The sequence below is a fragment of the Condylura cristata genome, unplaced genomic scaffold, assembly GCF_000260355.1.
Source record: "Condylura cristata isolate star-nosed mole 26May11 unplaced genomic scaffold, ConCri1.0 scaffold00011, whole genome shotgun sequence".
NCBI lineage: Eukaryota > Metazoa > Chordata > Mammalia > Eulipotyphla > Talpidae > Condylura > Condylura cristata.
The window spans coordinates 1,034,405-1,035,322 of NW_004567112.1; positions in this window are offsets into that span (position 1 = coordinate 1,034,405).

Here is a 918-nt window from a genome sequence, read left to right on the forward strand (position 1 = left end):
GCCGAGCGGACGCAGGGACTCGGCCGCGGGGTGCGCTGAGCCCTCGCACGCGGTGGCGGGTGGCCAGCCCGCCCACTCCCAGCAGTCCTCGGGAGGCGTCCCCAAGACCCTCATCTCTGCCATCACCTCTCACGTCTGTCAGATCACTGCTGGGGTGCAGGAGCTTCCTGGGCGGGTAGTTTCCCTGCGGCCCCCCGAAGGGAGCCACGAGAGCTGGGGCCACGCTCGCCCCGCGCCGCCTGAGAGTGCGCAGGTCTATCCCAATGGGGCTCGCACGCCGGACGTGACCACGTCTTCGTGACCACTGTCCACTGGGGTCCCACTCTGTTCTCCCCCAGACTTGCCGCTTTCTGCTTTTAAAAATTGTCCCTTTTCCCTGTAACTTTTGCTGGATCTGCTGGAAGACTTGTGTTTTATCAACATGGGGGGAATCAGATGTTCATTTGTGGAAAGTGACACAGCAGGGACAGTTATTGGGGTTCGGGGTAACTTGCACGAGCCGGGAGGCGTTACCACATTTTTCTCGTGAAGAGAGAGGGTATCTCGAGAGAACTGTCGCCTCTGACTTCATTCACAAAGCAGCTGGACGCTGACCTTGGGTGCGGTGTGCAGGGCTTCTCTGACACTTCGTGGACACCATCTGGAACGAGGACCCGACACCGGCCGCTGGGGCCATCCTCGTCCTCTGGAGGAGCCTGGCAGCCGAGGCCCGGTCCCCAGAGGGGAGGACCCGGGGAGGGCCGCCCCTCACCTGCACCCGAGGCATCTGGCCCGCAGGGCTGACCCCCTGCCGTGGCCTGAGGCCGGATCCGGACACCCCTGGGGACCACGGCTGCTGCTCTTGGGAGGTCCTCAGGGGACACTGGGGCGGCCGCTGCTGGTGCCCCTCTCCAGCACGGGCAGACTGCAGGCTTGGCC